This window comes from Labrus bergylta, chromosome 2 (assembly GCF_963930695.1).
Source record: "Labrus bergylta chromosome 2, fLabBer1.1, whole genome shotgun sequence".
Taxonomy (NCBI): Eukaryota; Metazoa; Chordata; class Actinopteri; order Labriformes; family Labridae; genus Labrus; species Labrus bergylta.
Window position 1 is genome coordinate 29,696,269 of NC_089196.1, and position 25,254 is coordinate 29,721,522.

At 41.2% G+C, this 25,254-nt stretch overlaps 1 protein-coding gene and 1 long non-coding RNA gene across 2 annotated transcripts in view; one reads left to right on the forward strand and one right to left on the reverse strand.

The window, feature by feature from the left end:
* Nucleotides 1-3,640: 3,640 nt before the first annotated feature.
* The window catches only part of bmpr1ba (bone morphogenetic protein receptor, type IBa), an 83,537-nt gene continuing 61,923 nt past the window's right edge, over nt 3,641-25,254 (forward strand). The window contains exon 1 of the mRNA XM_065951364.1: nt 3,641-3,788. The gene's annotated coding sequence lies outside the window, so the exon portion shown is untranslated. The remainder of the gene's footprint in view (nt 3,789-25,254) is intronic.
* On the reverse strand, nt 12,324-15,684 carry LOC136181317 (uncharacterized). Its single transcript, XR_010667669.1, has 3 exons — nt 14,467-15,684; nt 14,246-14,323; nt 12,324-13,450 (listed from the first exon to the last, which is right to left on the reverse strand). It is a non-coding gene; the product is annotated as an uncharacterized lncRNA (long non-coding RNA).

Genomic DNA, 25,254 nt, shown 5'->3' on the forward strand with positions numbered 1-25,254 from the left:
CTTCAACCAAAATCTGAAAAGATGTTTTTTTATTATATACAGTGATTGAAATATGCAATCTGCATTAAAAGATTTCAAAAATGTACTTTTCATACATGTAAGCTTGATGTCTGGGGGTGACTGTGAAAGCTGTTGTCTCCAATCAGCCCTTAGACTTACACCACCTTTTTTTACTCCCATTTTAATGATTGATGATGTCCATCACACGGGATGACAGACGTTGTCAGAAATGTTTCTGGTTTTGAAAAGTCACATTTAATATAAAGAATGTGGAACAGTGAGGCACTTGAGACAGATAGATGTGATCTTGATTGATAGCAGGGAACTAGCATAAAAAAAAGAGATTCAAACTGAATGAATACATCAGAAAATATGAAGCCGATATCTTCACGTTACTTTAAATTGAACGATTGATTTCCGGTTGATTCTTCCTCCAAACGCTTGTTTAGACGCTCTTGCTGGCCTGGCCTACAGAGAGGATGGATCCTACAGTATCACCCTTTAAGTAAACTGTGTATACATGTTTTTGTTTATGGGGGGGGGGGGGGGGGGGACTGGGAATTCTTGATCCAGGGACTGGTTCAGGGAATAGATGGGTGGTAGTTGGTTCTGTGGTTTTAGTTTCTAATTTGACCTCTGGCCATGTCAAAGCGTTGATTTGGAGATATTTACTTTTCATTATGTCTAAGGGTTTTTTTTTTCTATTTCTTTCTAAAACTCAGTCTTTTTATTTAAAAAAATGAAGCTCTGTTTGTATTGGACATGATGTGGGCTGGTATGGTGTACAATAGTAAACACAATGCTACATTCTCACCTTATAAAGTTATTTAAATCGACCTGAGTTGTATAATAAATAATATGCTTTTTAAAACCCCAAGAGAAATATGCTGTGTTTGTTTTCCTTTCTGTCAGTGTAACATTATCTTAGCAACACTGGACTTCCTGTATTATGACTTGAGAAAGCACACAGCAGCACGGACGAGTCCGACTTAAGCAGCGTGAAATGCAGATTTTCAACGCGTGTCTCCACCACGCTGAGAAAGGTCAACGGAGTCAGAGATGGAAACAGAGGTGAAGTGGACACTCGGAGAGAGAGGAGAGCTGAAGAATCCAGACAGTGTGAATCTGAATGTTAGTCAAATATCTGCAGTGTATGAGTCATCACATGACAAATTAATAAACTCAAATTTCCTCTTAGAACAAACCTACCTATACTTTAGTAGAAATAAAGTAGAAAACAACTTAGATCAGTTATATGTCATGTGCTGGCTGTCCCCACGGCATCCATTAAATATTCCATTCTTTGCTCTGTGAATTTCAAATTTCCCTTTCAAATAATAGCACATCTAGTACTTTTGTATTGAAGGTGGATTAACGAATGTGTGGAATTATGTTGGATTAGGTGGAACATGCATTTCTAATGTGGGGGACCACCACCATCGTTGGGCTTCATACGGCCTCTTCATAAACCTACAGGTGACACCAATGAGACTACGTCCATGTTCATACAGTCTATGGGGTCAAACAGAATGTGATCTGTGTCTAAGTTTCAGCTGGATGTAGCTAATCAGCACTGGTGTGACTAAATCAGTCCTCCAGTTATTTACGATATCTAACACAGTGCTAATTCATTTAACTTTTAATAATGTGGTGAGAGGCTGCACGGTGGTTATTTTAGGGGTCAGCGATGTCGCCTCACAGCAAGAAGGTCCCTTGGTTGAATCCCCCGTTGGAGAGCGTCTTTCTGTGTGAAGATGTCATGTTCTCCCCGGGCATGTGTGGGGTCTCTCCGGCTTCCTCCCACAGTCCAAAGACACGCTCGTTAGGTTAATTGGTGACTATAAAATTGCCCTTGAGTGTGAGTGTGTCAGCCCTGTGATCGGCTGGCGACTGCCTCTTGTTCAATGACAGCTGGGATCGGCTCCAGCCCCCAAATGACCCCGAATGATTTTTGATGATTAAAACGGTCAACTTTGTTTTCCCTTGAAGCACCTGCGAAAACCTTTTTACCCTTTCCCATGTGTAAGTAGTGTTTACTGATGACAAATCCCATCCTGCTGTCCTTTAACAGTCACACACATCACTCAATCTGTGCCGTGAAAATGTAAATAAAGGCTGTTTTGGGCAGGGTGCTCTTTATCACCTGACACCTACAGCAGAGTTTACAGGCATTCAAAACAACTCTAATGAAATAATGAATCTTTTGGGTTTTGTAGGTCATACCGAGGCATCAATATTCTTTTCAGTCAGTTTCATAATAAGGTAAACACTCCTTGCAGGAGCTTATAATACTTGTTCCAATTAAATAAGAAAATCCTTGAACTATACGGTAAGCAACATGAACTTTCACATGGAAAAAAAACACAAAGAACCTGGATGATGTTAGTTTGAAACTTGACTGTTGCCAAGCAACCTAAACATTCTCCTCAGAGAGTTGTTTGATTGTCTAGTTATATGCAAGCTAACTTTGATCGGTTGTTTTTAAGAGCTAAAGGAGGGCGCTGACAGACACTGATCAGATTTGTTTGAAAGAAAATTTCAATTCTTGAAATTGATTTTGAACATATATTTGGGTAACCTGAGTGTCTACAGACCCACAACATGTGAAATAAACCCATCCAGTCCTTTGTTTGTGGTCTGCATAAGTCTTACAACACAGAGACAAATGCTCCATTTCAAATTTGCTCTCCATGTGATGTCACAGTGGGATTCTGGTTAAAAAAAATCCCCTCCTCTCCCCTGATATCTCCACCCATGGACTCCACCCCCAGCCTAGAACAAAACTTTTGCGCAGGTCCGCTATTTTTATTCTCACTACAGAGGAGTGATGTCGCCCGTGAAACCTCAGGGGGGGTTCATTACATTTAAAGAGACACACACACCAAAACGGAGCGTTCTGAGAGAGCTGGTTCATACAGGGTCACAAACCTCCTCTGGTGCTTGATTCATGTTATATTTTGAACAAAGCACAGCACAGATGTTTCATTTAGACCACAGGGGAACTGTTTGGAAAAGTTGGAAAATGGAGTATAATATATCCTCTTGAAGCCTCTTTGACAAACCTTTAGCCTTAATTTGAATAATGCTCATCTTTCATCTAATCAAAACTAATGAGTTTTCCTAAAATTTTCCCCCTGTACAGTGTGTGCCGATCGAGACATTTGCAGACCTAATCTGACATATTTCATTTTCTTAACCAGGCTGTAAACATGTTAATTTCTGGTGTAAAAATTAGATTTATTTTTAAATGGGGTGTGCATGTGACTTCCAGTGCTTCTGCAGTGGACACTTGATGAACTGCAGGATTATGCTCCTCCGCATCGGCTTCATTCTTCAACACTGGAGGTTGCTGCTTGAAAAAAACACAGATCAGTTGTGTATTTTTAGTTGTTTATTATTTATTAGACAGTAAAAGATCGGCTTGTGGAAACCTTTTTAGAGAAGCGCATGTCTTCAGTCACTTCTCTGCAGGTAGTGCACTCCTCTGTGGCACTTATCACCCTCCATACAGCTGAGTGAATTATAGAGGTGCAGAGACTGAGTGTGTGTTTGTGTGTGTGTGTGTGTGTGTGTGTGTGTGCGTGTGTGTGTGTGTGTGTGTTTGGTTGAGCGCGTGAGAGGGAAAAGAGAGCCAGAGAGAGAGAGAGAGAGAGAGAGAGAGAGAGAGAAAACAGTACAGTTTGAAAAAAGCTATAGTAGGCTACTCAGGCGAGGAAACAAGACTGACCAGCAGCATCGTTCACCGGACTACTGACGACAACTTCCTTTTTCTCCATCGAAATAAGAAGGTGAGTAGGCTAAATCAGGCGCGTGACATCAAGTGGACGTTTCTTTCCGGAAGCTTGTGTGCCATCACTCTGGAAAGTTTGACAGGCGCCCCCCCCCCCCCCCCCCCCTTTTCTTGTTTTCATGGTGTTGACAGTGTGCTGCATGTGCGGGTGACTTGTTTACTTCGGCTCGCTGCGTCGATGCTGCGCTTCAGTTTAACAGCAGCTTTAAGTGAATGGAGTTCATAGGTTTGGACATATTTGTATCTTTTAACATGTGCACATATATTTGAATAAATCTGTATTTTTCCTAAGAGGAATAGTTCTGCAAATTACGAATTAGTGCCTAAACAACTCGATTGTGAAGTAGCCCAGCACACTTACTAGTGTTTTACTGATTCAGCAGTCATCACATCTTTGTAGTAAGGCTATTGCTTAGGGCCCACATACAGTTGCTTATATTCACATTTAAAGGCTTTGATAACATAATGCCATTCTATGACTTGGAAAATCTCCCCAAAATGAGCTTTCACTTAGGCTATCTCACTATGTTTTTTTTAAAATTCCATTTAGTGTTTAATATATTTGGGGGCAAACATGTCTTATTGTTCTTTTTTGTTCGGGGGTGTGGTGTGTATTTGTGGTGCCGCTAAGTAGCAATATGTTGTCGCTTGGTGTCTGCACAGTGAGAATGGTTTTTAATCATATTAATTAAAACTGTTTGCAACAGTAACTGCAGTTATGAAACTCTGTCTAGATCTATACGTGATGAGCATAATGGTTGAGGTCACACTGATGAGAAATGGAGTTTCTCTCTCCAGATATGTAGACAATGGAAGACATCTTAACAACAGTTGTTTTTTCTTCACTCTTTTACAGATGTTGGATCACATGTCATAAACTTTTAATGCTAGGCCATTTGAAATCTTTCTGCATGATTCATTTTAAGAGAAACTTAACATTTCCTGGATTATGTTCTGCAAACTTTTCACATTTTTTTGTATCCATCCGAGCGACTCCCCCCTTGTGGATTCTGTAATATTTACACCCCAGTATCCACTTTACTCAGTTGACTTTAAGCGTCGTAAACCGCCTTTCTGTGGGTCTTTGTATTTGGGAGAAAGGCCATTATAGTAGCAATGACCCCACCTTCTAGTTTGTGAGACTTTGTGAAATGAGCCGCCTACTTCAAGGACTCAGAAAGCATATAAAAAAAACAAACCTCAACACAGCCTCCAGCGCTGAATAACCTACAACCCAGTATTCCCCATTCGCCCCACTTATACACACACACACACACACACACACACACACACACACACACACACACACACACACACACACACACACACACACACACACACACACACACACACACAGGCATGCACAAAGTATTCACCTCTCCCTCTGAGTCCAGTAACCAGGTCCAGGTGTATGTCAGTGTGGGTTATGACAAGAGTATATCTGCATGTGTGTGTATTTGTGCACATGAGTGGTACGCACGTGTGAATGTATATCCAGATGGCATTATACTGTTGCTCCAAATCTCACCTCACCTCATCTGAGGGGTCCGGGGGCAGAAACACCAGGGACCCCGTGCAGGAAAACACTCAGCAAATATGAATGAGAGAAGCAGAAATCCAGATGTGTGTGTGTGTGTGTTTGAGTGTGTGTTTGTGTACTGTTTTTCTTGTTTGTCAATCTAGTAAGTGAAAGCAGTTGTTGAGTCTTCACTGGGAACGGCAGTCTTTTTTTTTTTTTAGGTCAGGACCACATCACGCAAATCTAAGGAACAGCCACATTCTCAATTGGCTGTGTAATTGAGTTTCACATCGCAGCTGTATACAGAAAACTTCCCTCATTTGCTCTGCTTGTGATTGTGATGTGTGTGTGTGTGTTTGATTGTGTGTGTGTGCGAATAAGAGGGAGCGAGGTGAAGTGAAACACTTAACATTTTCAGACACCTCGTGACGCGAGACAAGGTGTCTGACGCTGAAGGTTCAGATCAGACCGCTCGAGCTTAATCTGTGGGCCACGAAAAGCAAATTTGCAGGAAAAAGAAACTCAATTTCTGTCTGGAGAGAAGATTAGTCGGACACAAAGAGGAAGAGACTGACAGAATATAGTCAAGGGGGGAACATCTCCACACACACTATGACCCCATGGTACCAAATTCAGCTCGTTTCTTAAGTTATGTGACATGTTTTAAGTTTATTTAAAGTGAGTTTAAGGTAAAAGTAAGAAAAAGAAGCACACACTCCAACAGAATCTGTCGTCACCATCCCTAGTCGGCACCCGAATTACTCATCAGTAAAACTAATTATTAATATTTGCAGGCCCACAGTGGCTGGTTTTAAGTTGTGTCTAAGCTGTAATACAGCCACTGGCCACTAGCTGGGGCTGTAGCTCTAGTTCATGGGCCTCTGCCTGGATGTAAACCAGTATAGAGGATGGACTGGCAGCCAGTTGGAAGCAGCACAGGTAAACTGGCTTATCACCAATCAGTCAGAGCAATTTGATACCCCATTCAGCACAGTCATGTGGACGTTAACCTGCAAAAAAATGAGTAAAGGATGCCAGAGCTTCCACTGCTATCGTAGCCACACTCAGCGAACCAATTTGATATTTTCTACCTGCAGAGTAATGGATGTTGCAAAGGGTCACACATTTCGCTTTTTCACAAACCATACCAAGAAAAGTGGAAATGCTTTAAGAATTTAAAAGGTATTACGGTCACCAAATGATTCCCACATGGGTAAATAAAGATAAGTACAACAACAACAATAAGAAAGACATCACAGAAGAGCAATTGCTCAAGTGAACCTGACGACAGTTTGCCAGTGTTGTTCTTCTCTAATGTTCAATTTCGCCAGGTTCGAGATGGAGGTGATAACAATCAAAAAGAGATAAGAGCTCTTCAGCCTGAGGCCTGCTTCTTTAAGATATACCTCTCTTTCTTAATTACTGTGTCAATGTGATTTACAGAGACATTCCAACATAAATCTTTACCCGGATTTTGAAACAGTCCTGTGAAATATGTAAACCTTTAAGGGTTGTGAAAAGCCTGGAAGGTTTTTCAAAGATGAAATGCTCCATCACATTGATCCGCATGCCTGGAATTTCATTTTCTGTTGTCCTGAAGCGAAAGAGCAATGTGCACAGGAAGAAGTGCTTACTCTGATGATGTGTGCTGTAGAGCCCGACCGATTAATCGGCATGCCGATAATATCGGCCGATATCAAGTGACTATCGGTATCGGCTAACTTTTATCACAGATATGTTCCAATATTACTCGATTTATTTACCAGTCAATTTCATTTGAGTATTTTTGGATTAAACAAGCAGTTCTCTTTCACCAGCAGAGGGCGCTATTTGGATTACAACAAGCATCATCACTTTCCAGAGTTTCAAGCTGTGACGCACATACATGCACAGTTACTTTTCAGTTGAGTGACCATCTTGTCTTCATTTTATTTATTTTCCACCAGTGTTTGATAACTGCATTTGAGGGATCAAGCAATAAATGTGTATATCTATCTATCTCGACAGCTCGAACTTAAATCAAAGAAAGATATCAGCCGATATATCCAAATCTGATTTTTTCTGTCACCAATATCGATATCAGTATTGGCTGTAAAAATCCCACATGGGTCGGGCCCTAGTGTGTTGTATTGTAACTGACGTGGTCAATTGTATACCTTTGAGTATTCCTGCTGCCTTTTCATAATAAAAGCTTTCATCTAAGAAGTTTTCTCTTGCTGTTTTCACACATGCACAAAACTCCTGAAAATGTACAAAAGTTTTCAGGGTGAGTTGCATGTGTGAACACAAAGGTGGATTTTTTTCCCCCTGACTTTATTCAGACTTTCTCCGACAAGACCCCAAGAAAATTTCAGCATTGAATCCGGCCGATGTAAAAACACAGCATGAAATATTCAGGAGTATTCCCCTCGAGCGAGTGGGAGGGGTGACTGTCATTTTTATCACACAACCGATGCGATCGTATGTGCAATCAAGGATGCTTTATACTACTGTTGTTGGTTGATCAATTTTAGGATTTTAATGAGCTGCATTTGTTTGGTGAGCTTTATTGCACACTTTAGGTCAAGACAGACTTACATCAATCTGTCAGTCTCTCTGGCTCTCACATGTCAGCAGAAGTTAGTTTGGGTTTGTTCAGATTTATGGAGGGCAGATGTGGACAGGTGATGTATCAGGTGATGTAACTCACATAAGGTGATACCATTCTTCATAGTCTCATATAGCTGTGAGGTTCTAAGTGTTTTAAATCTTTTATCTTGACAAAGGCTCCCTCAGCTGTCAGAATCTCAATAAATTCAAACTAATGCTTCCTTTGATATTTCCCTTATTTTCTATATATGTGTGAGTGAGATCTTTGTCTTCACACATATGGATCCCATTGGGTCTTCCTCTGTTGTCCTCTGAAGCTGGGATGAGTTAAAAGTTTGACCTTTTTTCTTTTTCTTAAGATGGGAGTTATGATCTATTGTCTGTGCTGCTTTGATATAATCAAACAAGCATGCAATGAGACATGCATGGGCACAAAGCCCAAACATATTTTTGTAGTGCATCACACACAATACTCTTGGTGTTTGTTATGACATGCAGATATATATTATTTTTTCATTTAACCTCTATGTGACTAGAAGCAAAGTATGCCTTAGATTATAAATCTGTTTCAAGCGTGCGCTTGCCAAGAAAGAAGGAGCACAGCTTTAGACATGACTTGAAATGTGTCTAGTGCAACCAGTTCTGAAGATTAAAATAACTTTGCAGGTGATTTAACACAGAGGGAGAAGTGTACTTGAATGCCCTTTTTCCCATCTCAGCACAGACTTAAGGGACAGTCAGAATGAGTCCTCCTGATACAGACTCATTCATGTCACTTTTTTTAAGGATGCAGATCAGTGGGTAGAATAGAAGTAGACAAAGAACAGCTATCATACCATTGGTATAGAAGAGTGGAAATTTGCATTCACAACATTGGTGATATCTAATGAATAGTAATGGTCCCAGGAACATTCCCTGTGGCACGCCTTTGACTACACCATGAGATATTGAGTAATACCTCGTGTCTGCATTCCTCGATCTACCCGATACATCAAAAATTATTTTATCAAAAATTAAACTGCTGCATGTGGTCTTTGTCACACTGCTCTGCTAGTCTGTCAACTACAATTTAAATGAATCCATGAATATACAGTTAAGACTTGGTGCAGGACCAGAGTGGCAGAGACAAGCTACACATCTCATCTTGAAATGTACCTTCTGGGTTGCTGTATATGAGGAAGACACTGATAGAGGAATAGCCACTATCCTGAGGTTTGAGCATCGGAGAGAGAGGAACTGAAAGGCCATGATAGCTGTAGTTGTTTGAACTTGTGAATGAATTTAGTACAAGTTAAGTTTGTTTTAAACTTTGATACATCCTAATCTATGATAAAACATTTCCGAAGTGAGACCGTTTCTCTCTCTGAGCAACACAAAGAGACTAATGCATGCTTTTATTACTAGCAAGCTAGACTACTGTAATGCTCTCCTTTCTGGTCTACCAAAGAATACAGTAAATCAGTTGCAACTAATTCAAAACGCAGCAGCACGAGTGCTAACAAAGACCAGAAGGAGAGCACACATTACACCAGCTTTGTGCATGTGAGTTTTCATACTGATTTTAAAATCATTTTAATTATCTATAAGACACTACATGGCCTTGTACCGGAATACATTGCAGAGATGCTTTTAGTTCATGAACCAGGATGGCCACTCAGATCCTCCGGCTCTTCTCTTTTAGTTGTTCCACAAAGTAAGACCAAAACATTTGGTGACGCTGCTTTCAGCCACTACGCTCCAAGGCGTCATTGATTGATCGATTGATGTGTTGAATGTTTCCAACATATTAGTGCATTTTTTATGAAGTTAAAAACTTGACAGAAGCTCATTATTATTGGTACTATCGGCCATTTAACTAATGTAGATTTTATTGTTTTAAAACATGTATCAAAAGGTATTTTAGGTATTGACATTTTGAAAACCTTAAACAGGCTGGTAGGATTATGTAAAGTGGAGACTTTAGTTGTTTTTGGGGTCAAACATGAAAGCATCTTAGTGATGTGTTTCAAAGTGTTCAGAGATAAAGTAGGTTTCATGGTAAGTTTGTGATCAGTGTAATACTGCATTATAATTGAAGTGAGTGGGTAACAGCATTAGTTTGTGAATGCAGGGTGTAATACGTGTAGCATGTATCTTCACGTCTGTGCCCATCAGTCTTATCATTTCAGGACCAGATCATGCTGCCTCACAGTCCTATTATCCTAATCTTCAGCTCCATTACTGTCCTGCTTCCGCCTCGGGCTGGACATTTAAACACACAACCTCTCCTGATCTCATGATGGAGTCATTCATTCCCAGTGCTCTATAATTCACACAGGGGTGCACACAGTTCAGACGCTCCTCCTCTGGTGTTCCCCTTGTTCTTTCCCCTGAATGATGTGACTTAGATTTGGCATCAGCACCTTTTTAGAAACAATACTTGAGGAGTTCCAGCCCTCTGACAGGGAGATCATAGTAATCAGCAAATTACTATGACGACGAACTCTGTGGCTAAAGCAAGAGCTGCTGGCCGTAACACTGCACTGGGAGTGGCGTAGGTCGATAGTATAAAATATGTTTAAGTTGTGATTTATATGCCTGGCTAATAGCCCACAGAATCAGTTTAGGCCGGTGTCCCTCAGGGCGGATGTTAAAACATACTGCCAGCCAGCGTCTGAGCTCACTATTTGGCTGTTTTTTCTCACATATTCACAAAGGTTACACAGCCCAGCCACTCCTCTGTAGTTTCCTTTCTTTTTGATTTTTCTCTTTGGCACCCTTTGGAATCGTTTACATCTGTCATTTTTTTCCAATTGCTTTACATTTTTTGTTGGTGTATATCACACTACATATGTTTTTTTTTTTTTTATAGAACAAGTGGTTCAACAGTCTATTGTTGTTCAAATAAAACTGCCCTGATCACAAGCCGTGCCCTGAGGATGCTTATACCCCCATATACAGAGTAGCTTTGAACTGTGAGGCTGTTCTTTATTTGGTAGACCCCGACTCTGTCTCCTTGTGTTTGCTTTGGCTCATTCCTCCTTGAAAGTAATCACTGGGCCTGTTGTTCACTTAAAGAAAAAAGAAAAAAAAGAAAAGAATGATGGAGTGATGAGTGCGGGACTTAAGAAAAAGAGAGGACCGAGGAGGGAAAGATAACATCTGGATCCACTTTGGGACAATTTCATCCCTCCTGCCCTCCCAACCCCAGACCCCCAATTTCCACGGTGCCTCCTTTTGAGGTGCCATTGCATCAACAAAGGGAGAAATATTTGCCTATGAGCGACTGTCAATGTTGGGTTTCAGGAAGTGCCCTCATCTCTTGGTCTAGACATTCCCTCACATGTCAAAACTTTTAGAAATGTGATTCCTTTAATTGTTAGGTTTTATACGTATGTTTTAATTACATTTGGAAAGACTTCCTAACATTAGGCTGAGTCACTCTTGGTGAAGTGGCATCACACATAATGCCTGGCCCACACTAAACGAGTTTAACAGATGTTGAAAATGTGGGAGACCCCACATGACTACAGACAATGGTAGATTGAATAGTTTTGTTTGGATAGTGTCTTGATAGCTACGATAAGTCCAAAACTGCACACTACACACTAACAGGTTCCTTTCATGAACAACCAGAGTCCTGACTCGTAAAACTAGAAATCACACGGTCAAACACAACTCTAGAAATAACAGTGGACATGTTACAGCTGATATGGAGGTGAATAAAAATGTTATTTGGTCCGTTGTTTTGGAACTTTGTTTTCCAATTGGCTATAATTTAATTCCCGTGAACAACGTCAAAATAGATGTAATTTGAACTGAGCAGAGCAGATTTTCGCCGTTGGCATGCTCCAGAGATGCACCACAGTGCACGATGTGGAAACAGGTGCATTGACTAGAGCGAATGGCGCCATAGTTCGCGTCACTGGTGGACTGCAGCGAGCAAGGGAAATTGGCAGTGTGGCTTTGGCATGTCAAAGCCTTTTAAAAAAACATGCTAACATGTTAACCAAGATGTGAGGACAATAGGGCGCCGGTGGTCTAGTGGTTAGTGCGCTTGCCGCATGTAGGGAGGCTGTAGTCCTCCAGGTGGGTGGCCAGGGTTCGGGTCTGACCTGTGGCTCCTTTCCCACATTTCGTTCCCCACTCTCTCTTTCCCTGAATCCGACTCTATCCCATGTCCTATAAATATAAAGGCACATAATGCCCCCACATAAATCTGATTAAAAAAAAAGAAAACACCTTTCAGCTTTGGGCTATACGAAATGTGAAGGAGGCAGAACCCTGTTTTAACACAAGTTTGTTGTCCACAATATTTTGTTCTGTGCGGGAAAGATGAAGTGTTGTCATGGGAAGCATGAACAGTGGGTTTACAGCGTGTTTTTAATGCGTATGAGATGCAGGATGATCGTAAGTATCGAATGTTTAATATTTACGACTTGAAATTGATGCAGCCATGATGTTCTTCCAAGGAGATTTGACAAATTAAAATCCCTCTGGTTATACCTCCTGCCACATACATATATCTGTCAAGATAATCTTCAGAACCATCCAAAAATCGAGACTTTAGTCCGAATGGGGGAAATCGTGCCAAAATGTGTCCTGGTTATCTTGCAGTGTGTAGCCCGCTTTAGTTGTCAGGGGATTTTTTTAATATGTGAAGAATGAGACAAATATTACTTCAAGTTTTGGTGATGCCAGTTCTCCAGGAATGTTGAAGGGGTCTAAATCCTGACTTCCTGTTTTAAAACATGGACTTTGTAAAACACAGTTCAGCATTTCACTGCATATGTCTGACGTTCTAGACGGAATAGGAGAGGCAGAGTCCAGACAAGATACATAATAAGTGGTGAAATAAAGTGTAATTATTAAAGTACGTTGTTTAAGGTGTTATTCTGCACCTCTTCGTGGTATGCAGTTAGTTCTCTCTTCTCTTTCTCCTTCATAATCTTTTCCTGACATGTTGTCCACAGGAGTGCGTTCAGGTCGGGGAATGATGAACGGCTTTCTTTGATTTGTGCAGATGTGTCTTTGGCAAAGGCTGGCCTGTAATGTGTATAATCAAAGCCAGGAGCCACTAGTTGTGATTCTTCTGTCTGTCTCCCTGTCTGCCCCTCTCTGCTGCGTATCATCTGTTCTGTGTCACATCATCGATGCTCCGCTTGGCTGTTATTTTGTCCACATTGCCCGTGCAGACACCACCTTCCCACGAGGCATAAATTCATGATGGCCTCGTCAATGTGTTTTCCAAAGTCATTATTCCAGTGTAATTAAATCCGATTGCATCCAAATCAAATTTGGGCCCTTAGATAGTGAATCTGATGCATGCGAAATCGAATCTCGAGGGGGCCTGTTTCTTCACTTACACGTCCGCTGGATTTATACATTTCCATCTCACAGAGCAATTAGAAAGTGAAACAGGCCTCTGGGAGTCTTTGCGTTGCTTCCTGTGCAACGAGGTAATGATTATTGAATCAGTTTATTGACAGATGCAACCGGAGAGGAGCCGCTCACTGACATCTGCTGGTGAGATGACCATGAAAAGGATATTATTCATGAGCCAGGTATAGTTTCTGTAGAGACAAAGGAAGAGTTTTAGTACGCAGAGGAAACAAGAGGGTCGTAAAATGAAAAGATCACATCATGCCAGATACTGTGGGAGGATGGCTGCTGTCTGCAGATGTTATTATGTGATATGAAAAGAAAAAAAAAAAAAACAGAACAATTAATGACTTGAATCCAAACTCCAACTCAAATTCAGAAAGTCATATTTCCAACAGAGACCAGATGTCCCTTACGGGCCCCTGTAGGTTTTCAGCAAAACACCATCAAACAGGCGGCCACATGTTAAGCATCACAAACACACGATGATTGGACACTCTGCTGCACAGTTAGGACTTTTTGGAGGAAGCATCACACGCTCTATTAGCGTAACTCACTATCGGAGATTTCCCCGCTGTCTTCTTCTTTTTATCCAACTTTCAGCTTCGTATTTATCCAACTCACTCCCTTTCACGTTACCCTCCTTCATGTCATAAGGGCCATTGTCAGAAAAAAACTGCAGTAGTGACATAGTGAGTCAAATCACCTGGGAAACACATTTCCATAGATATATATATTTGTTTTTAAACTTCCTTAATTGGCATCAGGGATTCTAGTAGATAGTAGATATGTTACCGTGTTGATATTTTCTCCCACACCTCTTGAAAAGATTTGATCTTTCATAAGACATTTGTTAAGCTCGGAGGCATTCAAACACCCCTCCTCATGTGCTCCCAACATCTTGGGGTTCAACAAACAGGTGTGTGTGTGTGTGTGTGTGTGTGTGTGTGTGTGTGTGTACCCACAAACTGGCACCACATGCTTACCAGTTTTATATACAACATGATATGCCAGGAGCGATGTTTTTACAAGTCGAAACGCTCGAACCATGTCCACCCGGCTTCCTGTTGGAAGAAGAAAAAAAAGTTACCTACGACTACTCTGCGGTTCTGCATGCCTGCAATGAATTATGTTCTTATATAGTTGATACATTTCTACTCTGAGAACAGATGGAACAAGACATAGCAGGAAGAGACGGCTGCAGTACCTCAAATGACCACACGAAGCTGGATCCAAAAGCGAGTCGATTCGTATAGAGCCCCATGTAAAAAAAATAAAAACAGAATACCATGTTTAGATGTTTTGTTTTTTTAAATATTTGATTTGATTTCACTTGAATCAATTCAAAGATTGTGTTCATGCAGAAAAAAAAAAAAATCATTATTTTCTTAACACAATATATAGTGCAGATAAAAGTCTCCAAAATAGTGCAGGCCTATCACAAACCAATAGGTGACTTTGTCTTCTGTCTTGGTAAACACTTCTTCTACAGAGGTGCCAGCGTTGAGTTTTATTGTGCATTTCAGTTCCAGTTGGAGAAGAAGACAGTCGACTCCTCAGGGCTAATAGATCGTACAAGGCTTCTGTTTTTGGCATCCATCATGAATCAGTGCGTAGCTGCCAGCTAGCTTAGTTATATCAGCAGCAGACAGAGGAGCAGACGGTGATCAGGAGGTCGACAGACATCAGCAGGTTAGTTTGATAATTCTTTGTGGGGGATTCTGAGTCTAGATATTTAAAGATTTCCATTAGGCCGAATCAAAAAAAAAAAAAGGATTTGTCAGAAACACCGTAAAACATACTTTATCTACATACGTATATTTTTGAAAGCTTACACCTCGACAAGGGCAAATAGCTCTGTGTTTGTCCTCTAAACCTTGTTCCTATAAAGCTCTCGTGTTCCGACATGAGCGGCTGCAGCAGCGGGCTCTCTGAGCGGGGGATTAATTGTAATGATAGCAGTGTGATGTGATTTCTGCTGCGTGCGTGTGCCAGTTCTCCTCTGAGGCATCTGTTGCAGGTTTCAGGCACATGTTGTGGGATTAAGGAATTAGCCATAACAAATAACTTCATGCACACACACTCACTCACACACACACATAGTTCACCACATAACATGCCGCAATTACAACCTCAGGCCACCGTACACGCATCCACCAATCATCTCTCTCCGTTTCAATCCAGACTTCTTCTCTTTCTTCCTCTCAGCTCTGTCCACCTCCGCTCTCCTCCATTGAAAACCTAGTGACAGGGTGTGTTAAAGAAAGGGCATGTTCGTAACAAAGAACATGTCCTTAATGTCAGGCGCTGCATGAGGAGAAGATAAGGTAATAGGACGGGGGGGAACTCCAAGTTGTCAGCGACTCCCTTTCTCTCTGCAGGAAACACAATAAGGAACACTGAGCTCTCCACCGTCGCCACTGGGTTCAGGTTCTAGCTAATCAACGGTGCACACAGCCGTGACTGTTCTGTTCCAGGGGACTGGAGATGGAGGGAGGGAGGGAGGGGGTGGGTGGGTGGACAGGATGAGGGCCCTGCCTAAAAATTTGGGGTGGAAAGAGGAAGAGAGTGCACATGGTTGCATGATTGAGGTGTGTGTGTGTACGACTGTCAATTAGCCTGTTGAAATCTCAAGGGGCCTGTGTGTGTGTGTGTGTGTGTGTGTGTGTGTGTGTGTGTGTGTGTGTCTGTGTGTGTGTGTGTGTGTGTGTGTGTCAGTTAATTCAACGTGCTGATGAACAAATTATGTCAGTGGGTACCGAGTCACTTAATAGTTGAGAGTTAAGTGAGCTGTTTCTGAGGCTGTGCCATAATCACTATCAGATGTCTGGGTGGGGGGGGGGGGGAGAGAAATAGACCCCGGTGTACGAGTGTGTCAGGAAGAAAAAAGAAAGAAAAGCAAAGCTTGGAAGGAAGTGAGGTCGTCAACAATGTCCATACTTTCCCTTTTTTTTTCCCCCTTATGTGTGTTTTAAGACAATACAAGCTCTGTTATTTTGATGATCAATAGGATCGAAAAAGTGCCGCAGCTTTAATGAAATACTTCTGTTATTTAAACCCAAAGAGAAAACAGCAGTAGTCCATTCAAATTCCAAGGTCGACTAATAGTGACAGTTCTCAAATCCTTAAGGTCCTTCATGAAGGTGAAAAGGTTACATTTCTGTGTTGTACAGGTTGCTTATCAATCAATCAATCATTATTTGCATAGCGCCAATTCATAACAAATCTTATCTTGAGATACTTAAAGGGATACTTCACCCATTTGCATTAATCTTTGTATCATTAGAAACCTGGTAGTATTTTTTGAATGGCCGTGCATCCCGCCCTCATTTTCACCTGAGATGTGAAATCTTTGTATTTCTAAGTCTGAAAAAGGAGCTTCCAGTGACGCAAAAAAACGTCATTTTGCGTCATCGGAAGCTGTTGCGGTTAGCTGGGTGAAACTACAACGCTAGTTCCTCATATTTTCGACCACTGAAGCTACAGACCAATCGCAGATCAGTGATCATTTCTCCTTTGTATTCCTCGTGTTCCTGTCGTCCACACTTCCTTGCCGCTGAGGTGGCGGTCGGAGCAGGCCGTGCATGAATGAGGACAAAAGAATACAAAAACTACAAATAACTGCAGTAGGCAAACTCCAGCACTGTGTCTTAAACATTGAAGTGTTGCTAATGTATTTGTGCAATTTAGACAGTATGCAGCAGGTGTTATGCTAGGAAATGTATTTTTGTTGCCATGGTAACAACAACAGATCTTTACCTGATAATTCTATACTGGGAAAACTGATAGGATACTGGGAAGAAAACGTTGCATTTACGACGTGAAAGATACAGTTTGAACTTGTGCATTTTTTTCTTTGTCGTTCTGTGGCATCCTTTTTTAAACATTCATGTCAAATTGATGGATCAAAATGTGCTATTCGAGCCCAGGTCGATCATCCCTCTATATGCAGTTTGACACCAGTGTCTGCTTTGTTTCCCAACACTGAAATAAACGATGACTGAAACGGTTCGTTGCTCCACTGCTCGCTGTGTGGATCTCCAAACTTGTGGGTGGCATGTTTAGTTTATATATAAAGGTGTGTTGCAGCAATTGAGTGTGCAGGCTTTACTTGTGTTCAGCGAGGCCATGTCCTAATCATTGTCAGATGGCGGGGCAGAGTCCTCACGTCTGGAGTCATTTATGAGGCCTGAGGCGGCCTGGAGGGGAAAAAGAAGGAGAGGTGGGGGGGGGGAAATCCACCCAACCAACGAGGGCTACCCTTTGTTGTCTGAGATCGTGTGAGATGGAAAGTAGGAAGCAAATGATGGAAAAATAGTGGTCAACCAATAGACTTTATGTGAAAAGCTAATGTTGTGTTGAGGCTCTAGAAATGTTGAATTTGCTGAATTTTTCACAATATGGGGAAAAAAAAAAAAACAGTTCATCACATTTTTGCAAAGACAAAGTTTTTCTCTGTTGTCAGAAAAAAAAGATGATTTGAACACGAATCAGTGTAATAACTGTCACAGCTAAACTGTGTTTGAGAAAAATGTATTCATTTGAATTTGTTTTGACGAGAGAAGGAAGGCGGTTTTAAGGCGACCCCCCACACTGGTGTTTTGGACGCCCCTCGGTTTCCCAGATATGAGAGCAGTTATCAGGTCAACAGGTGTTGCAGTGATGGAAGCGGGACAGAGAAGTGGTTCAGATAGAAGTGATTGTACCCGACCTAAAAAGCCTCTGCATGTTTCTAATAAGCTCCACGAGCAGAAACGTGCTCAAACTAGGATCAATATTGGAGATGCTTTTGAAAAATGGAGAGAGGTTAGAACACAGAAAGGTTTACAGACCCATGCAGAGCGGGCTAAACACTGAAGCTTCATGTCTGCAACATGGTGACCTGCGTGAGCATTGACTCTAGGGAGGAGGGGGCGGGTGAGTCAGCTCTCTACAATGTTTTGAATTTGGTCTGCAGTATGAATTTCAAACTCTACGTTTCAGAGTGACTTATTGCTTCTTTTAAAGTTTGCCCCATGACCCATCTGTTAACATGGAGGAGGCGGGGTTTATAACCAATACTGCAGCCAGTCAGCAGGGGGGGCTCTCAGTGTTGAGAGGTGTTGCACTGTCCACTCTTCAAACTGAGTGTGGTTTACATCCAGGTGCCCTGCATCAGATGTGAGTTGTATAGTTTGCCCTGCATCAACCAAAGTATCTCACCATTCGACTAATACCAAGTCCTTTGAAATTCAAAATAAATCAAAGTCTCATTGGTCCTCAAAGGAATAGATAAAAAGACCCATGTAAGCCACTGATGTACCTGTATTAAAACAGTGTGACTCATGTTGAACTTTGGTCTTTGGGAAAAAAGAAGAACTCAACTTTAAGTTTGGTAGATCACTCACTTCTTCTCATACTTGGCTACCATAGTGGGAATAATTTCCCTCTGCCAGAGATGTTATATTGCTCTAAAACTGTAAAAAAAAAAAAAAAAAAACTTCTGGTGCCAGGAATATGACTTGGCCTACATATGTTGTTTGACATCTTGTCATTTCTCAATGCTGCATGAAAATGGCATAGAAATTAGGCACACACTCAAAAAAGAAAAAAGGTAAAAACAATCCATTTGGCCAAAGTTTATATTCAAGTTTTAGGGTTTAATAAGCTCAGACTGGCACACACAAGAACGTGAGAGGCTCTGCTGGGTGAACGTAAACTCAAACAGAGGTGGGTGAAGAATGTCAAATAAAATCTAGATGGAATATTCAACATGCAGCTGGTAAAACAATGAACGCTTCAACAGATTGACTGAAATAGCCCGTGTTAAAACGCTCACTCTGTGGAGGGTTTTTAAGATACCTCCATACCTTTTAGTGTTCTTCCAAAATGTATATTAAAGTTTCTGTTTCTTACTCTTATATGTGCTACAATCTTCCATTGCTTGAACATCTCAACATACTCAAGAAACGGGGGGGCTCTGTCTTCTTCTCATCTACGTCGGCAAAGAAGCGACTGTGATCCCAGATTCTAAACCTCGTCCTGACCCTTCCTCAAATATATGCAATTAAGCAATGAAAACTAGTTTTGAGCCGTGCCATGGCCGAGCCTTCAGCTGCAGGAAATTAAGGATAATCTGGAGGCTGAGGACGGTTGTTGTTGCCACAAGGCGTTCTCAAGGTGTAGTGGCTCTCCGTCCAGATTGGTTCTCATCCTGAATGAATTAGTTTTGCGTGTTTCTGTCCTCACTGTTGCCCTTCTTCTGTGTTGTTTCCAGGCTTATGTGTCTGCCGTCTGCTTTTTTAAACATTGATCCAAGCGTAACTGTGACATACCTTCCATCTAAAAACAAACTTTCTCCGTCCCAGAGATGTTCCATTGCATTTCCCCCCCATCCCCAAATCAATTCTGATACCTAAATTGGTCACAGGCCAACACCAAGTGCTCCTCCAAAACTCGTTTAACTATATACAAGTTATTAACATAATGATGGTGGGAAAACACAGACTGAAACCATTTGGCTGCCTTTGCCTCTTGGGGTGGAAATCACAGGGCAGCTCACAATCCATAGGTTACATTACGCAATAAGTGGCACGGTTAAAATGGAGATTTTAAAACCAAATAATTCAATACCATGAGAGACATGTGGGCACAGGTCTGATGAATAAAAGCATATTCCTAAACTAAAATGCAGACTTTAAAACGTTAGCAAACATGTTCATGTGAAATTACAAATCAGTTTTGTATATTTTTCTTTGACATTCAACGCGATAATCGCTATGAAATTAGTGCATTTTCTTACTGCATTAATCAAATGCTATTTTGTCACTTTAGGCACACCGTAGATAAGCCTCCGTAGTGTCTCCCTGTAGTCACAGTGGTTGAAAAGAATGACACCGCTGCACCTTTGAATTTCTCTTTTCACTTCAAAAATATTCTCAGACAAGTCAGACAAATACTCAAAATATCAAACATCTCACTGTTCCTTTGAGCTGTTTTCATTTACTTCTTCGATCCATAACAAAGTTCATTTTTTCCATGGTTAAGTTAATGATAAAATCTTTGGTCTACCAGAAGTTCTTTGCTCTATTTCAAAATAAAAGCGGGTTTGAATACAAACAGGAAGTAAAGTGACCTCATCTCAGGCAGTACAAAAATTCAAAATAAAAGCATAAATGTTTTTCAAAATTGTGCAATGATCAAATTAATTATGCAATTCAAATGTGATTAATTGCGATTAACTGTTGGAATTCAGCAATCAATCACAATTAAAAAAAATGGCCTGACATCCCCACTTTCAAAGTATCTCATCATTCGGAGAAATGCCACTTCTTAAAGACCAACACATGCAACATGCAGAGCCCTGGAACATTTTGAATTCTAATCAAAGCACTGAAAGGAACAGTGTTATACCTTCACTAAACCATGTAAATTCATTTATTGCAGTTAGGCCTTACTTAGTTATTGGCCTTAATGAAATCATAAGTGATGTCTAAACAGAGCTGCCGTTCAGCTGCTCAGTGCAGAAGCAGCAAAAAACATAACAGCAGTGGTCAACAATGTTTTCCCCTCAGTTTGGTTGTTGTGATTTCTTGTAATTCCAATTTCAGAGTATCAGATAACTTGATTTTCCTTGTCCCTTTCTCCACTCCTCTGGCACATTCTTTGGGATTTAGTCAGACTGAGGGGCAAGTAGGGAGGACCTGGCTTATTGAATGTTCTGAGAGAGCAGTGAGTGGGTCGGTATGAAAAAAGAGCTGTGTTAGTTTAAAAACCAAAGAAGCATGTTAACATGTTTTAATTGTAAAGCTCAGAGTCAAATGTAATGATCAACTTGTTCACCTAATAGGTCAGATTCATTTAAGTTCTGACAACATGTTGGCTGTTAAAATGTTTAGTTGAATTTCCAGCTGAAAAACATTTCACGTCTTCACTGATTTAAGACACGAGAGCCGAATTCCCCCGCTCACTCAGGAGGAGCATGTGATTTCACTGAGGGTCCACATCGCCGTGGTGTTGGGTGTTTCTGTTTGTTGTTTTTTGTGTGTAATAAAAGACGAAAAGAAACACCAAAAAGGAGGGAGGATATCAGATTTACTGACTCCTCTGATAATTGGCGATGTGCTTCGGGTTTCGGCCATCTTTGATCTCCCAAACGTGCGAGTCCATCAATCAACCTTCTCGAGGTGCTATGTCACAGCTCATTTAACGCAACAGGACACCTTTTAATCCACAGAGCATGTTTTTACCAAGTGGCAACCTCCAGTTTTGAAAAATAAAGCCAATACGCAGGTGTAGTTCATCAAGTGTCCACTTGAGGCTGGCGTCAGGAAAACCTTCATTCATAAATTGGTTGTAAATTTCATTTCTTAATAAAAATGACAACAATTATAAAAGATCTAATCTGATGTGATATAGTTTGTAATGCCGAGTGTGTCCTTGCATTCCTAAATAGAGAAGACATGCATTTAATCCTAAAAAAGACTGGTCAAAAAGTGTTTTCTTTTACGTGCTTTACGTCACATTTAACCTGTTAAACTTCTCAAGTCTATTTGAAACACAACACGTTTCAGCCCGGCCGTGTTGAGGTGAAGAAAAGGCTCCAGAGCGAACCGTCGGAAAAGATTGGGTCACCTGGCTGCTAAATAGATGTGTTCCTTGTTTTTGGTCTCCAGGTAGAGAAGCTGCACACAGAGGGGGTCTATAGGGCCAGTAATGAGTCATATCCGACAGAATGCTGCTCTGTATCTCAGACACCTCCTAAAGTTCACACCGCAGTGACCATCATACACACACACACACACACAGCTCTAACCTGTTCATGACTCCGTACTGTACTTCACACCTCTGAGGCGGGGTTTTTCAGGGGAAACACATCACACCAGGCCCCCGACGTCAGAGCGTCAGTCAAACCTCTGCAAACACAGTCAGGGAGCTCTGGCAGGTGTCGCCTGCAGGGGTGGTCTGCACACGCTCTGATTGACAGGATGCACTTTTGCTGAGTCCGTCTGCGGACTGTCACCAGGTAGCTGAATAAACACAACATATTTTCAGTGACAACATCTCATAGAGGAGTTAAAGCTACAAACAGACACCATATCCAAAACGACTGCTGAGCTCAAACTTTGGACATGGAACGGGGGGAAACAGGAGTCGAATGTTAAAAAGTTTTCTTCTGAGAGATAACATCAACCATCTGTGCTGGAAACTCAGTATCTTATGTTCAATCAAAAGAAAAATCTTTGAGCAAAAGGGAAAAGTTCAGCTGAGGTCAGGCTTAATGCAAAGTATGGTTGCCTGGATTTTATTGGAGTTGGCAGGCGTCTGTCTCAGGGAATGAAAGCTCCGCGTTTAGTGCTGCCATTGTCTCATAAAATACACCCTGTGTGTGTTTTTCATTAGGGAACACAATAAAGAACATCCTCAGGTTCCACTTTGCATGACTCTTTGAATTGTGAACCAAACTGAAGTGAGCGCGTGTATGCACAACAACAGAATCTTGATGTGACATGCAAGTCTGAGTGTGAGCTGGATATTACAAACTGCTGCTTGTTCCAAGCCTCAAAGTATCAGTTCAGTCATCTGCCTCGGCCTCCCTCTCTCCTCTCTGTAATTGTATTTCTGACGTCTTTTCTTCAACACCTCGTACCGTCAGAGAGAATAAACCTTTTGTTACTGTTGTTATTGAATCTGTGCAAGAAGAACACATCTTATAGTGGTCAATGGAATTGATTTTCTTGAATCTTTTATTTTTGTTTTACATTATATTAAAAGGGATCATCATCATGGTGAATCTGATGAGTTTATCAACAATAATTGTGGTCCACTAGGTGGCAGCCCAGGCGAGTAGTAAACACGACATTTGATGACCATGAAAATTGTTGGACATTTGAAGTCTATTCATGAACTGAGTAATGTTCAGTAAACGTGTTTCTGGCATCAGCTACCAAGCGGCAGCCTCTGGTGCTGAAAAATGAATACAGAAGTGCTAAAAGCTGCAGTTCCTCAAACGTCCACTTGAGGCATGGCACCAAAAACAGAGGAATCTCCATTTGAGCCCAAATGAAAATGTCAACTTTTAAACACGAGGGGAGGAGTCAGCCGGCCGTCCCGACGATGTAAACAAAGTGAAGATAGGACTCTGAAAACTCTGAAAACATCACAGACAGTGGGACTCGGGTGTTACACCCATTGTAGACAGTCATGACTCACAGAGTTATTTTCAGAGGATATACTTGATTTCTATTATATTTAAGTGTGAAAAATCACATATAAAGACTTTAAATTCATTAATTCATTTGTGATTCTCTGTCTCTGTACCATGATAATGTCTGCCTAAAAGCAGCTTGTGATGGGAGATCCTATGGCCTGTAATGGAGTAGGATGGTTTTCATTGTAATTTAATTCAGCTAGGTCAATGTAAATATAATCAGAGCTGCTGCTGGCTGTGAAATATAGGCTGCATGTATTGTGTATGCAACCGAGGCAAAGAAAGCAGGTTTAAAAAGCAGAATGAAAGGAGGAAATAGACAAAAACAAGCTGGTAGCACATCACCGATTAAAAAGTAACCTGTCTCACATGGTGTGTTACACTCAGTCTGTGTTTTAGTTTTTGAGTTTCTCGTCTTAATCAGCGTGTGTGTGTGTTTCTCATTGGAGGGTCTGAGCACTGGGCATCAGGCACTCTGCCAGGTAAACGTACATGTTTTAAAAAATGATCGCGGCTGAGCACTTTTGACCATGTGGGTGGGGTGCATGTGTGTGTCCCTGTGCATGTGTTGTTAGTGTGTGTGTGAACAGAAGTGCCTCAGAGCTGTATACTGAGTGAGTGTGTCGGCTAAAAGGCAAGACTCGCTGAGTGATTGCCACATTACCCGTTAGTATGAATCAATCTTCTGTTCGGACATTTGGCTATTTACGGACTCACATGAATTTGATCATGTGTTTTCTTTTAATGGTTTTCTAGGATTAAATCAAACCTCTATGGCACCACTGTTGTAGTGGACAGCGGTGTGCAGATGGTGAAGGGTGGGAGGTATGTCTGCTCATAGGCCGGTCCGTGATCAGAATAGAGCCATTACATGTGTACTGACTTAGACTGGCAAAGGTAACATGATGTTTTTTGCAAGCGTGTGTTAAAGTCTTTATACTTTACACTTAAATGTAATATAAATCAAGTATATTCTCTGAAAATAACTCTGTGAGTCATGACTGTCTACAATGGGTGTAACACCCGAGTCCCACTGTCTGTGATGTTTTCAGAGTTTTCAGAGTCCTATCTTCAGTTTGTTTACATCGCCAGGACGGCCGGCTGACTCCTCGCCTCGAGTATAAAAGTTCTTTAATTGAGGGACTAGAGAAAAGAAGAATAACATACTGTACTCACTGCTTAACTGTGTTTCTAGATCACGCTCATTTCAGGTAAATTTACATGCAGTGTGAAGATACCAGCATAATAAAGATCACTAGCATTAGCATGCTAACACAACAATGCAGCGCGAGTTGTTTTGGTTTCATGCTGGTGCTCAAGGGCGACATCTGCTGGATCAAAAAATCGCATATAAAGCCTTTAAGTCTATCAAGCTGGGGCGCCCCACAGGCTGCCCCGACTTACGCAGGGTCGGCATGGTACTAAATGGCGGGGACTGTGATTTTAAGATTTCAATGTGCAACATCAAAATTTTAATTGTGCAACAAAACAAAATAAAATGTTATTCTTGCAATCATGCAAAAAAAACCAAAAAAACTCTTATCTATAAACAAAAAAATCTCAAATTAATCTAAAGTTTCACTCAGGAACATCAGAACAAAACACCTGCAAAGCTTGAAGTGAAAATCAATTTGACAGATTCCTACCTGGGGAAAAGGTTTTCTCTACGTGTGTTTCCACTGCAGGCTATACTTCACTCAAATCACCCTACCTGTCATTGTTTTCATTGGCTTTTGTGAAGCAAAGAGAGAAATGACAGTTTGTAGGAACTCAGTGAAAAAAAGGGCTTTAGGTGGTAATCCGCCT